This window comes from Cuculus canorus, chromosome 4 (genome assembly GCF_017976375.1).
Source record: "Cuculus canorus isolate bCucCan1 chromosome 4, bCucCan1.pri, whole genome shotgun sequence".
Classification (NCBI taxonomy): domain Eukaryota; kingdom Metazoa; phylum Chordata; class Aves; order Cuculiformes; family Cuculidae; genus Cuculus; species Cuculus canorus.
The window spans coordinates 30,879,835-30,894,774 of NC_071404.1; the positions used below are offsets into that span (position 1 = coordinate 30,879,835).

The following is a 14,940-nucleotide window of genomic DNA, read 5'->3' on the forward strand; positions in this document are numbered from 1 at the left end:
GGGGCTCTATGATTTCTGGTGCCCTCCATTAGCACTGCTGTGATTTGCACCTGTCTGCAACTCCATTGTACCTTCTCTCTCTCTACCTCTACCAGAACAGTAGGTCCATCTACTTTACAAAACATTAAACACACTTGCTACAGCTGTAGAGGAATTTCTAACAAAAATCAAGAAAATGCACCTTTAATATTAAGTCTAAAAAGCTAGAAAATCCACCTTCCTTTTCATGCACATGCAGCCACCTCCCTAAGATTTAGGTTGCTCTTAACATGCAGAAGGCAGGCATTCAAGGAGTTAATGGGTGTGTGTTAATCTTGCTGCTGCTAAATGGAGTCACACATGTGCAGAAAAGGGAGAACACATCCTTACTGTTTTTCATTTTTTGGATGTGGAGAGCTGTATTTCATGGGGGATGAAAACCAAATAAATTTTACTTTAGGAACCCTCTGTTTTACTTGCACTATCACTAGTTTTGGCTGCCTCAGACTGCAGAAAAAATGATTAAACAGGAAAGTATCAAAATACTTCAGTTGAAATGCAAAACAAATAAATATATGACAAGAGCACTTTCATTGTGCTCTAAAATATGAGCTTACATTAGCACTAAGTGTGAAAAATTTACCTTACATGTGCCCGCTGTCCAGGCAGCCTCAGCTACCATTCCCTGGAATCTCCTCTTCACATGGCACTGGAGGAGCCCATAGTTTTTGGGAAGCTTACTTTTATTCCACTCTCCCTCCACCTCTCAAAGTCAGCATTATCTGCCGTAATTCAGCTTATAAATTATTTTCCTGCTATAATTTCTTGACAGTTACAGGAAAACAAGGAACTTCTCTTCTACCTCTATATTCAGGATAACCTATTACCTTTGCACTCACATGCAGGTGCATAAGTTGTACTTTCAAGGGTCCACCACTCCAGACCACTGAATGAGATTCATAACTGCTTGTTTCTCTGCCAGAAAGCGAAGTGTAGTGCCACTTTGCAGAAGAAAGTGCTCCTGCCTTGATCACTGCTTTTCTGCTGTTGTTGCTCACTTTTTTCTAGACATGTGTTATCCTCTGAGAAATTTCCCTCTCAAGTCCATTTGTACTGTTCACCAAGGGAATAATCATTTCTCTTTCTACATTTCCATCTTTGCAATCCTACAACTAGAAACCTTTGTATGTGATTTTTTCCCAGGTTTTTAGGCAGGCAAATGAACTCTCAGCAGTCTGTTGAAATGTCTTGTAGAGTGAAAAAGACTTTTGTCTACTGGTCAAAGCTGGTATAGTCCACTCAGTTGGTCATACTTTAGACTCATATTTGCTTTTACTTTGCAATAGTTTGGTATTGCTTAATAATATTAACTTTCGAAGAATAAGTTTTGAAACAAAATATGAATGACAAAGGCTTCTAGCCTCAAAAAAAACTTGATTCTGGGTGTGACTTAAGGAATACACGCAATATTGACTCTGTAGACAATTCCTGACCAAAGGAAATGGAAGTGAGCAGTGGGCAATCGTGCTACAACAGAATCCCCTTCAAGCATCCTCTCTGATAATTCACAGTGTTTACAAATTTGAGTTTACAAAACAAGACACTATTTTTAAAAGATTTTGTAATAATTTATTGCCTGCATCCTTTCACTGTAAATTATAATGAAAAAAAGGGCAAACTTTCATGCTTTTTTTTTTTTTTTTTTTTTGGAAGTTTTGTATCAAGTTTCATGAGAGGGAAATTTACTTTGCAATTGATAAAACACAGAGTAAAGTGATGTATAAGGTGAACAGGTACACTCTCCTATAATTGGACTGTCTAACACTTTTCTTCAAGGAGGATTCCTGTAATTCTTTTCTAAGAAGCTCAAATTAAATTATTTCCAGCAGGCTTTTGAAAATCAGACAGAGAAGATCCTTCCTTTATCTCATGAAATTCCATTTAGATTTGGCTATGCTGCACAGTTTGCAAGATGCATTTTACCTTCTCTTGCTTCTGTCCTGAAGGAAACGTGGCATCCTACAAGAAATATCTTTAAGCAAAGTAGCTGCAATACCTATGACTGACATCCTGTGTAAGACGCACAGGCTGCAGCATGAAGACCTAGGAGATGGAGCTAGAATGAGTATGGAAAGGGAAGCAAGGAGATTTACTTGAACATCTATATCTGTGACTAGCCAGACCTGTCAGATCCAGCTCCACTTCTAGGACACAGGACAGGACACAAAAACCTCCCAGTTACAAGAGGAAGAGACACACAAGCAAGAGCTCTCTGGCATTCCATCTCCTCCCTCATCCTTCCAGGACACAGGAGTGGAGCTCACTTTGGTTTTCCTAGAGTGGAAGAAAATGGTAAGGAGAGAAACTAGAACAATTCAGCAGCAGCAGCCACCACATGAGATGAAGCAGTGAACTCTACACCATTAGGATGAAAAGGCTATGGCAAAAATAAGTCACCGTCATGCAGGACACCTTGGTGGCATCTCTGTCTGGCCAAGGTGAGGACAGCCACTGACCCAGGTGTGACATCCCTGCTGCCCCCATCAGATCCACCACAGTGACCATTCATTGCACCATGCATGACCTCCATGTTGCAATAAACAGAAAAACTTTCAAAGGGAGATTGTTGCAAAGAACATGTGAGAGTTCACTAAGTTCAAGTGGCAGGACAATTTCAGAGAGAGTGGCCCAGGCAGTACAGCCCCTACTGTCCTGCCAGCAGAATTCAGTTTTTGGTGAATGGGATGTAGAACTTTTATGTGAAAAACTAAGGCAATGTGTTACCTTACGAGTTCACACGGAGATGAAAAACTTGTTTCATTACATTTTTTACATAGCAGGCATATGTAAGCAATGGAGACCAAGCAGAAATATTTATTTTGTTATCATTATTTTATCTTCATTGGTCTGTGACCCCAGTCAGCAAGCTCTATTTAAGGAATTCTGAGTGAACTGTGTCTGTTTCCTATAAACTCATATCACATCTTCCTGCTCTGGCTTACATTCAGCTTTTTCAGTAACTCCATACAAAGTTCTGAGACAGAATGTTGTTTACAAATAGTTTGAGATAAAACATAAGCCTCTAGGTCTTCACTCAACTAGTTATTTTAAAATTTCTCCTCTTTTAGAATTTACAATCCTTCTTTCTCTTATTCCCTTTACATTCCTATACATGCACAACCCTTTGGATTTTACTGAAGTGGAGCTCACCCAGTCTGCAGTTTCTACATTAACAGCCTTTATAGCGCACAGGTAAAGACCATGATAAACTCTGATGTCCTAGAACAGAAATATAAGGATTATTTTTTGTAGGGTATTAATATAGTGATTGCCAGATGCAATTTTCCTAATTTTTATAATATATAAAAGATAGTAATGTAGGACCAAATATTAACTCTTTGAACCAATACCTAATTTGAAAATACATACAACTTTATTCTAAAAATCAGAAAAGGCACATTGCTTTTAAAGCAAGTGAAAAAACAGTGGAGATCTTCCATATATATTGTAATGGTAATGCTTGCATGTGTGTTCATGTGATACACTTACAAATGTGAACACATGCCAGGAATATAGCTGCTGCTGTTTTTTGTACAGATAAAACCAAACGTAGCTCAGTTGTGTCTTTTCACATGGTGGTTGCACTATTCTTTGAGAAGATCCCTTCTTGTTTGTTTGCAAGCATGAATTAGTGAACAGAAATAGAAGTAAAGTCTTTGAGTAACAGTGAAAAGTATAAGTAATTAACACTTGACTGAAATCCATAGCCCAAGTGCCGTTGGCTACAACCAAAGACTCAGGGCTTCTGTGATAGTATGCATTGCATATCTGATAATCCTGTTTTTCAAGAAAAGCAAAGGAAGTCCTGTCTACAGTAAGGTAAACAGGTACATTAAAATTAACTGATACAGGGATATTGCATGTATGGTTCTGCTTTAAAAATTGTTTTTAAAGGACTCAGATCAATGTAATCCACATAACCATAGAGACAGCACACCTTACTAGACACTGTTCATCTAATTTTTTTCTCTTCTGCTTCATTCTGCAGGCCTTTCAAGACAAAAACCATTAAAAGTGAATGACAAAAATATGAAAATCCTTTCCCCTCTTTCCTTTCACTTTGTTTGTTGATGGATTTTTATTCTGAGAAAGTAATATCAGCAGCCAAGTTGGATAAATAGCATTTGGGATCACAGGTTGTCTCTTAAAAGAAGCTGCTGTCACATGTGAGATAATTAATACAAATTTTGCTAACACTTTGACTCGGCTGTAGCAATTCAAATGGATATTTTTCAGAGACTTAATACTCTGGTCATATAAAGCCAGACAGATAAGGAGAGTTTCTGAATGTACTTAAAACACAGTCTTAGGTGGAGAAAAACTGAATGATACGTTATATTATTTAGGATTACTAAAAGCCATAGGCTAAGTGTTTGGTGATAATCTAATGTAACAAGAGCCAGTCCTAAAAGTTTTCTAAAAGAAGGAGAATGAATAACAGCTATATACAAAATATAGCCATTTTATTTTACAGAAAATAATGTGGGTTTTTTTAATTGAAATACTTCTATGCAACATGAGAGTGTGACATTCTAACACACAAACCATAATAAAAAGTGCTTTCTGGAACTATTCTTAGTCGTCACTTTTTAGTGAAATACTTTAAAATAAAAAGTGATATTAAAAAAAAAAAACCAAACAAAAAACCTTGTGAAAAACTCTCAAACAATAATATTGGAAACATATTGCATTGTGCCCTCAACACACACCAGAAAGATGCACTACATTGAACAGTGTGGCTCTGGTATCAGTTTTTATTACAGAAATATGAATTAGGTGCAACATACAAACATTCCTAACAGCACAAACCCTATTATATAGGATTTTTAAAATAGACTGTTTCAATGCACCATTAATTGCTAGCCAGCAGTAGATCCAACAAAATAAAGTAGCAACAGATAACAACCTTCAGATAAGTCTATGGAACTGGCTTATATTGTAATGTCAATTAAAAGAAGTTTCAGGACAAGAAAATAAAGTGAACAGGAACCAAGTGGTATAACTGAATAACAATACTCAAATGAGAAATTACTGAACTTGTGGCTCTGAAAGGTACCCAAAGTTACCTTGTTTGTGGGGGAGAAAAAGGGGACAATTATGATACCTGCAAGGCAGAAGGAGGAAATCTGGCTGAGCTGCGAGAGCCATGTTCGTCCAAGTCAATAGCAAATGCCTTTGAAGTGAGAGGTGGGTTTTACTTGAGGAGGGAGATGCACAGAACCAGAAGGGATCCTGACCATGACTTTAAGTAGATGTGGGATGTATAGCCTTCCTAGGGTAAGAAAGAGGCTCTTTTTCCAACCTTTGCTCTGATCATGGAAAGGAAGAGGAAGGAGAGGGATTTTTTTTTCCCCACAAATCCTTACTAAGCCTCACAGGTGGTATCTCCACAGAACAAGAAAGCTGAAGGAATTGCTCTGCCTGCTCAGATTTGGGGTGCTGCAAGCAATAGTGGGATGCATCAAAAGCTGCTTTTAAAATGAAACTAAATCAAGATCACTTGGTCCTTAAATATATACTTGCCAGTCTGATGTCCATATACAGTAAATTGGCTGCAAATCTAATGATTTCTTTCTTTTTCTTTAACAAAAAAGAAACAGAAAGCCAAAAGTGAGAATATATGAATATATGATATTTTTTTCAATAAAGAGGGAGATTATGGACATATTTGAAAATGCAGATATTAGAACCTGTGCTTTTTAGGATATTCAGAAGGAGAAAAGCAGTGAAATGACATTTGTTAACAATATGGAGGGACCCAAATGCAATGGACAGCTAGGAGATAAAATTGCATGTGAAATTCCCTGTCAATAAATATGATGGTATGCAGTTACAAGAAAAGAATTCTAACTCTAAATGTGTAATAAAAGCATTTATGTTATCTGCTACCAATCAGGAAAAATACTTAAACTAAGAATCACTGTGGTTGTTAATGTGGAATTGAAATTCACACTCACTGAAAATTAGAAGCTATGTAGCACAGTAGGCAAAAGAGAGTCTAAGCATACAGTTTCATAATAATGTTTTCTACATTCTCATTTTGCCATGAACTGAAACTACACATAGCTATGGTCATTTCATCTCAGAAAGAGAGATGGATCAGGAAAAGGCATAGCAAAAAACATTAAAGAGAATGAAAAGCACAGTATAGCTTCTATCTGCGGAGGCATGAAATAGGCTAAGATTTCCTGTCTGGGAAAGAAAGGATTTAGAGATATTTAAAAATCAACAAATGAGAACATTTATTCATTGTGTCTCATACTACAGGAACTTACAGAGAACCAAAGTAGAAATAGAAAACAGAAATATTAAAACAGAAATAAGAACTTTTTTGCTTATGCATATAAAGAAATACTATACTGTAACTTATAGTAAATACAAATTACACACTGCAAAAAGATTGTAATTTCCGATAGAAGTAAAACCACTCAAAGAGTTAATTGAGCCAAGTACCCGAATTCATTCTTGTAACTTAATATGGACTTCCTCTTTTCTGTAGGGATCAATTTCATTATCCTTTTAGCAATCTATTTTCTTTTATCCTTTATAGGTTCTGACATGTTAGATGTGCTCATTATAGTTTACTGTCAGTGAAAATGAATAATAGTGTTAAGATTGTTAATATCCTTTCTTTAAAAGACATTTAACATGTTACAAAAATTATAATATCCAGAAGTATTATAAGATCTTAATACAGTAGTTGCTCCAAACTGTTATATAAAAGTTGAGTTGGCAAGTTGTTCACTGAGATACATCCAAAGTCTCACTTGTTTTCTGAAAATATTATTGTTTCCTAGGATATGAGCCCAAACTTAGTCAATTTGTGTGATTTTATTACTAGAAAACATAAAACCAGCATGGAGTTGCTCTACTTTCTATTCCTCCTCAAAAAGTAGCTGCATTACCAGTGCTCATCATCATACAAAGAAGGGCTTTTATTTGCAGCCGATGTAATTACAGTCATTCTTATCTTGGTTACATGTCTATTTGGTTCATTTCCAGTGCTGAGCCTCAGATCAGCTGAGCTTCTTCCTCAAGGATGAGAAAAGGGAAACGACAGAATCCAGAATGATCCACAGTTATCCAGGCTTACTTAAGATCTATATTATTTACATCCAATTCAATTATCAAAGAGAAACTAATTTAAAAGTCAATTAAAATACCCAAATTCTTGTATTTCATATTATTTAGCATGGATGAATAATCAATAAAGCAAAGAAATATTATTTTTCAAATATATTTAGTTTAATTTTACTACTTTACTGAAATTTTGTTAATGGTATTTAAAAATATGAATGATCAGCATTAAATTCTTATTAGATGTTATGATAATCTATCACCTTCACCACAGCATCATTCCAGAGTGAGAACAACCATCAAATTCATAATTGCCTACTAGAAAGAGAAGAGGTTTTTAGCCAAAAAGCTTTTTTTAGCCAAAAGCATTTCTAGCACAGATTTTTTTAGAAGAAAATCAAAGCCATGACATTTAGAAATTCTGATCTGAGAGTCTACTGGTCTTTCTTGAAAAGAAGACATGAAATGAGAAAAGGCCATCCCATACGGAATGGCAACCCAGATAACTGTGCGTATTATTTTCAGTCCCGAATTAGGATAGGTTTTGCTCAAATGTCTCTTCTCCTATTTTTATTTTTTTTTTCTCCAAGATGGAAGAAATTTTCCTTTCTAGTCAACTTATCTAGATACAGGAGGTCCTTTTGAAAACAAGGTAAATTAACCAGATTGTACTCCCGATGCCTTTCAGACTTAAGTTTCTAATATAGTGCTCTCATTTAAAGAAAAGTTGCTAGTGCTTGTTATATCCATGAGCTATAAAATCTCAGGCACTACAGACAATGACTTTTGGCAACTAGTCTGCTTACTGAATAGTAGAGGGCATAATTTCATTCCTGTTGTAGACAGGACTAAAAAGTATTTTTGACATTATTATGTATATACTTTTTACATAAAGAGCTGAAGATTATTTTGTCCCATTGATAAATACAAATACTTTATCCGCCAGAATCTAGAGAGAATGACTATTGAGATGGCTGTGACTTTTGGTGGGGATGAACCAACAATTGTGTCAACTGGAATCCAATTTTGATGTACCTGTAAAAAAGTAATGAAAGCAAACCAAACAAGTATTTCCAGAATGAAACAGTATATGTGAAAAACAAAAATTAATGAAAATTTCTGCTGGTACCAGGTAAGTCTTTGAAACTTGAGAGAGATATAAGATGCAGTGTTCACCGAGAGTTTTGTAAATGCACTGTAGGACTCAATTAACTTCACATCCTCCCATGGAAGGGAGCATAAAAATTTATTTTACATCCCAGGCTGGTGAAATTGGGAAGAAAAAAGGTTTGCATCTGAACAAAACCTTGCAACTGATTGTTTTCCAGTATAATATTCTTATTTCAGAATTTGGGAAGCTTAGCTTTCAAAGGACTTGTATGCAGCCTGTTTGTATCTTACCTCTTTATCCTCTTTCTCTCTGCCTCTATAATAGTCACAATGTGAACATGGCTGCTATAGTCATAGTCAATAGACCTTCTCTACACTATTTTCCAGACATACCTCAATTCCAAACTCATCAGCCCATCTCCTGATTTTATGAAGATACTCTCCTGTTCAGCACCTGTAGCCTGCCTGGAAAAGCAGACCAAGCCCTCGAAATTACTGTTTCTGAATAAAAGACTAGAGGAGAAATAAAACAGATGACTCCTGAGATCATGCAACTATCTGACCTCGATATTTCAGGTTTATTTCTTGTACCAGCTACCAATTCTCACCTGACATGCAAAAGCATTTTAAAATCTTTAGCTATCATGCATATAAGCTGACAGTGACTCAAGGCTTGGAAGTTGCCAGGAAGGCACTGACATCTCTTGCACATAGGTATTTAGTGGAACTAAAATATAGATCTGTGTCTGCACACAGAATACTCCAAGACCAGCTTCTGCTGCGGAGGGTACAACTCTCTGAAACCATCCATTCAGCAAAAACTTGTTATTTTATTGTATTCTTACTGAGAGCTGCTACCTCTGTCTGATAAAACATCATTATCCAAAGAAAAATGATTCAAACGAACTGAAAAGTGTTGTCTGCCCTTTGGCTGTGGACAAAAAAAGCATGTAATGAATCTAAAAGCACAACTTCCAGTGTGCTGAGCCACTCAGAGACAGTCAGAGGTGAGGAGTTAAATGCTCTGGAGTCAACTAAAGAATCCAAAGCAAGTCTTCATTGCCGATTACATGTCTGTGTCTTGCAGGAGAAAATTCATGATGAGAAAAAAGGAGCTTCATATTTTGTCATGGTCTTAGCAAAGATGTTAATAATACAAAATTAAGGTTGGTGGATGCTTTTTAATAAGCTGCAGTTATACAACTGTAATAATGTAAACCAAACTGCTTTGGCTAAGCAAATTTTTCACTGATTCATCTTGTCTTTTCCATTTCTCTTAGCTCCCTTAACAGAACAACACTTTGCAACTATCCTTCATACTACTCTAGATTTTTTTATACTTCTCAGTCTTATGAAATTTTATTTTCAAATTTCACCACTGACTTCTCTTTTTCCAAAGTTAAATTCTGGACCATGAGGCAAACTTTCCACAAGTATAGTGGTGTTCAAGTTAGAACATATATTTATGCTAGCATTAAAGAGTCTTTGTCGTGACTGAGATGTAGAACAACAGGCTGTACAAAACTCTTGCTGATAAGATATGGTATCTACCTTGAACACCCAGAGCTGACAAAGAGTGATTCAACCACTAGTGATTCAGAAGATATTTACAAACTTTTCTAAAGTTCAACGGCATTTAATCTAAATCTACTAGATTTTGACACGAGGTATAACAAAATGGAAAACAGGAAGTATCATGAATCAGAGTAAGAAAAAGAATAGCTTAGAGGAAAATTAAGGCTACAAGTAAATTGTATGACTTTGATGGATTTTAACATAGATACATGCAGCCTAAGGCAAACCTCTGTATTAGTATTCAATGGCTGATGTACAATATACCAGAGATAAAACAACCAATATTTCTAATTTCAACATAAACAAATTTCCTCATTGAAGAGAAACAAGCAGTTATGGTTATAGTGTATTTGAAATTTTCTACCAACACATTCTTCTTAAAACAAGTATTTTCTAAAAGTGTCAACAAATATTAATGGTGTATACAGCCAAACTTAAAGTCCTTATTAAGTATTCACACTGATTATCATCTTTGTAAATACTAAAAATCCAAATGGACAAAGCCCTGTCAATCTGCTTGAGTTGGCCCTTCTTTAAGTGAGGGCTTGGACCAAAGATATCCAGGGGTTCTTTCCTATGAGGAAAGGAATCAAGATCTATCCCTTCTGGATATGCTATTTCAATTTCTCTTACCCTGTGTTATTCCACTTTTGTGTTTTTTTTCCTTTTTCTTTTGTAAAATGAACAGAACAGAATACCAACATAAAAAAGATTTATTTTTTTTTCTTGAGACAAACATACAACAGAAAATGGAACCAGATGACCAAAAGAAAAAATGAGAGTACTTTAGGATATGTCTCCTTTCTGAGAAAAGAGAAAACTCTTCCTAAATTCTCTTCCTTCTTCTGCTACTGCCCTCCCGAGGGAAGCTTTATATAAGAGAAGATAATTATCAGCAATAAAATTCATGTTAAGAACAGAAAAATATTATATAAAATTCAGCTTAACACTTCAACTTTTGAGACGAATGAAAAGCCCAAATCGGCATCTTTCCACACATTTAGGTGGTTTCACCATCTATTAAAGAATTACTCTAATTCTTTTAAATAGAATGACTATATCTAGTTTATTAAAAAACTACTTATCCAACTCAATATCATAGAATCATAGAATTATGGAATAGTTTGTGTTGGAAGGGACCTTAAAGATCATCTAGTTCCAACTCCCTGCCATGGGCAGGGACATCCCACTAGATCAGACTGCTCAAGGCCCCATCCAACCTGGCCTTAAACACCTCCAGGGAGGGGGTGTCCACAACCTCCCTGGGCAACCTGTGCCAGTGCCTCACCACTCTCATAGCGAAGAAATTCTTCCATATGTCTAGTCTAAATCTGCCCCTCTCCAGTTTATACCCATTGCCCCTTGTCCTATCACCATAAGCCTTTGTAAACAGTCCCTCCACAGCTTTCTTGTAGCCCCTTCAGGTACTGGAAGGTCACTATAAGATCTCCTCAGAGCCTTCTCTTCTTCAGGCTGAACAAGCCCAACTCTCTCAGCCTGTCCTCATATGAGAGGTTCTCCAGCCCTCTGATCATCTTTGTAGCCCTCCTTTGGACCCATTCCAACAGCTCCATATCCTTCTTATGCTGAGGATTCCAAAACTGGACACAATGCTCCAGGTGACGTCTCACAAGAGAGAAATGGAGGGGCAGAATCACCTCCCTCAACCTTCTTTTGATTCGGCCCAGTAGATGGTTGGCCTTCTGGGCTGCAAGTGCACGTTGCCAGCTCATGTCAAACTTCCCAACACCCCCAAGTCCTTCTATTCAAGGCTGCTTTTTATATCCTTGCTTTTCCCTTTTCTTTTGGAAGGAAATAGATTTTGCTTTCTGTTACAGAGATCTTAATGGATTAGGCCCAAGTACTCAAACTTACCATGTTGAAGTGCTAGGATTATGGAATTTAACATGGAGGTCAAGTCAACAGGTACACAGTCCAAAAGAAAATAATTTTACAAATGCATAAATTTATGGTCAAAGAAAGCTATTTGAATATTTTCTATGAAATGAATGTAACCCATTGCATTAATTTCCTTCAAGGTATCAGACATTATTTAATGTGTTTAACATGAATTAATCAAATCAAAGAAGTCATCGGATATAACTATTTTGGCTATTTTCTTGTTTCAAAATATGAACATTAACATTTCTGAAGGAACAGAGCAAGGTCCAAAACTTTAGATGCTCAGTGCTAGATTGTATCCTTCTCATTTTCCATGTTTATTATTGCTATACATTTATAAAATACTTTTCAGGGTTTTTTTTCCACAATAAGCTTTCTATGAATAATTTTTCTTGAACAACTATATCTTAAACAACAAAACCAGGATAACGTAACAGAGAATTTAGACTAAGTGGAATCAGGATTTGAATAACAAGAATGATCTCTCATCACAGGTCTTGATTAAAACTTCTAAATCAGAATTGAGGGCAGATATCTGTGTTACATTTTCTGTAGTCTAAAAGAAACTTCAGTATTAAATGAGAAAATACTTTCTGAGTTCTGTTGTCTACCCTATAGTTCAACTGTTGCAGGGGTCAAGTATTTTTGTCATCTGCAAGTGAGGTTAGATGAGGTCATTATATCTTTTAAAGTCCAGAAGACTGCTGCAAAAGAAGGCACTCCTTGTTATGGAATAATTATATTTATTTTGTGGTATATTCTCTTCTATTTAACTAGAGACTTGCTAATATTCATTATGTACATGCATACTTCCAGGAGCAAGTATGGGAACATAGTGTAGTAAAAGCCACTAACACTAAATCCCTTGAGACGCCAAAGTTCCAGCACAAATTTCATGGAAGTGACGCAGATACTCAGCAATTCAGATTCTTCTCCACTTCTCCACTTCTCAGCCCCACCACCTACCTACTACTCTTCCAGCTCAGGGCACCAAACTGGAGAAGGCTGTCCATAGGCAAATAAGTGACTGTGGCTTTAAAATCCACCCCAGTATATACCCAGGGACACCTCGCTTCCTACCAGCTGTTCCCTGTCCCCTTCAGACCCACGCCCTTCACAACCCAAAGCAACTTCTGACCACCATAAACAACTTTCTTCCACCCAAATGGCAGTACAGTATACAATTCTCAGTCTGTTGCAGAGGAGATATTTGATCCTATTCTGAAGTATTTACTGGTCCTTCATGTCCTTTCAGGCTACATAGTCATTTCATTACTCACCAATCATTTTGAAAAAATATTCAGTAAAAACAGTTAAAAAGCTCTTGAAATACGTGAACAGACGAGTGCTGTTTAGTTACGAATCTGGGCAATAAGTATACGGAATCTTAATAGTGCTCATAAGAAGGAAAAAAATCATATTACTTATAAGTCACAACTGTCCTTTTATCTTTTCAGGAAGACAAAGGGTATTATATAGATTGCCATGAAAAATGCTTCTGATGTCCATAATTAATAATTAAATCATGCCTTTATGTAAAATAGCAGCAGCTCCATTTACACATCAGTTAAAGAAGACATCCCGAATTTCTCCCTAAACTCCTTAACAGCAGATTCTTGCTATTTTAATAGTTTAAAGTTTACTAGATTAATGAAAAGACTGAGTAAATTCATATATCTTCACTGAAAATTATAGTCAGTCTTCTAAATGTTAGCACAGCACGCCCAAAATGTGTATCTATTCACAAGTTACTAAAAATAACCTAATTTTACTAAAAATAACCTAATTTAAATAATGCCAAGAAATAAACCTTGGTATTTCATATGTAGAGTGTAGACATTTAAGACTATTGTCAGTTCTACCACAAATTTCATACAGTACTGAGAAAAGGCTAGACACCAAGCTCAGCAGAGGTATAACAGATATATCTACCTAAAACACTCCTCATCATCATTACTGCTGGAGAGGAGGGGAGGGAAAGGGGGGGGGAGAGAAAAAACATAGCCCTAAATGCCCTCCCTGTTGGCAAATGAGGTGAAGAAAGAAATCATTCAGATGTCTAGCTTTCCTATTTAATGTCTGTTAAAATATATGCAAGCAAGACCATGCAGCTTTATTTATATATGAATGCAAATAAACAGAGTTCAGCATATCAAATGTATTTGCAAAAGATAAAGAAAAACACACAAGAAGATTTTTTTTATAGATCTGGCACATTCTGAAAAACAGAATTGGCACCATCCACAACTAAATATACATTTTTAATGATTATCAATTTTTTTTTACCTCCAGTTTTAGTGCTGAGATCCTGAGTGCAGAAAGCTCCAGTGCTGGATACTGCTTCTTTCTTTAATGATCTTTCTTTTCTTTCCTTTTTTTTATTATTTTTCTTGATAGTTTAAAGTAAAGAAAGATTCTGAGACAGGCTTACCTAGATGAAGAGAATTCTGGAATTCTGGAATTCAGACATGACCTCCCTAAAGTCTTTGGTCAATAAAAGAGAAAAAAAAAAAAATCCAAAACGGAGGAGCAAACAAACAAACAAAAGAGCCCAGTCCCAGTTAGCTGCTGCTAGCATAAAAGTTCAGATTTCGCTACTGAGATCATTGCTCTATTCTAAGCAGTTTTGCTCTATGTATGATTCTAACAAAAACACCCTCTGCAGCTGGAAGGAGCCTTAACTAAGCACGAGCCTGTCAAGCTTTTCCCAGTGACTTCTGTCTACTAAATTCAGACTGATGTTTTGTGAGAGGGGCCTCAACAACCAGGCCCAGATTGCCTGAAAAGTATTTCCTGCCTTTGAGAGAGAAGGGAGAAGGAGAGAGAGACAGCGAGCCTGCCTGCCTGCACCAGGGAGAGGGAAAGGGAGACAGCGCACAGAGGTGGGGAAAGAAAAAAGATGACAAGATCGTGCGTTTCAAGACATTCAGCTCAATACGCTGCTGGGCTGTTTCTGTCACATGGGAAGATCTGTGCTACAGTTACATAATGTAAAACTGTTTTCAAACTCCTCCCTCTTGGTTGGCTTTTTTTTTTTGGTTGAAAAACTATTTTCTACATCTCTCATGTTCTGGTTAACTGTTATCTTTGCACAAACAACAGAAGAACATTGCCAAAACTTCTGGTCTTTAGCACCAGGTAGTAAGAAACAGGAAAAGAACAAGATGGTCTAAACTCAGCTAAGGCATCGCGTTGACAAAGTGTCTAGTGCTGTTCTAATTAGCAAATATACGCAGT

The 14,940-nt window shown here is 36.4% G+C and overlaps 1 protein-coding gene across 1 annotated transcript in view; it reads right to left on the minus strand.

The window, feature by feature from the left end:
* The window catches only part of DLC1 (DLC1 Rho GTPase activating protein), a 221,963-nt gene extending 207,850 nt beyond the window's left edge, over positions 1-14,113 (minus strand). Inside the window, exon 1 of the mRNA XM_054065280.1 lies at positions 13,990-14,113. The gene's annotated coding sequence lies outside the window, so the exon portion shown is untranslated. The remainder of the gene's footprint in view (positions 1-13,989) is intronic.
* Positions 14,114-14,940: the final 827 nt, after the last annotated feature.